Consider the following 466-nt stretch of genomic DNA (forward strand, 5'->3'; position numbering starts at 1 on the left):
TCCAGGTGTCAATGTTGTCATGGCTGCAGCCACATTGGCTAAAGCTTGGCCCTCCCTTTTCCAGTGACTCTCAAAGGGCTTGCATCATTAAGCCTCATGACCCTTTTTGTTATGCCACAAGAACTGGTATTAATGATTAATTAATTGGTCTATTTACAGAGCAATTTGACCTTTGCACCATCTTACTGAAATTTGAAGACGCATTTTCAAAAAGGAGATTATTCCATCATTCTTGTACTGCTTCAAATCACCACACCAACTATAGCTCTCTTAGCACCCTAGAATATAGAAATGATAAGGTTATGGCTTCTATCCAAGAGGATCTCCTAACTGAATTGGATGGAGAGACAGAAACATAATTACTATACAACCAGTGTGCCCACATCCCCTGCTCCAGCCCATGAGAGAAGAACAGATTAATATTAATTTGCTGGGATCCATAACAAAGTACCACAGACTAAGAAGC

The sequence above is a fragment of the Felis catus genome, chromosome E3 (assembly GCF_018350175.1).
Source record: "Felis catus isolate Fca126 chromosome E3, F.catus_Fca126_mat1.0, whole genome shotgun sequence".
Lineage (NCBI taxonomy): Eukaryota > Metazoa > Chordata > Mammalia > Carnivora > Felidae > Felis > Felis catus.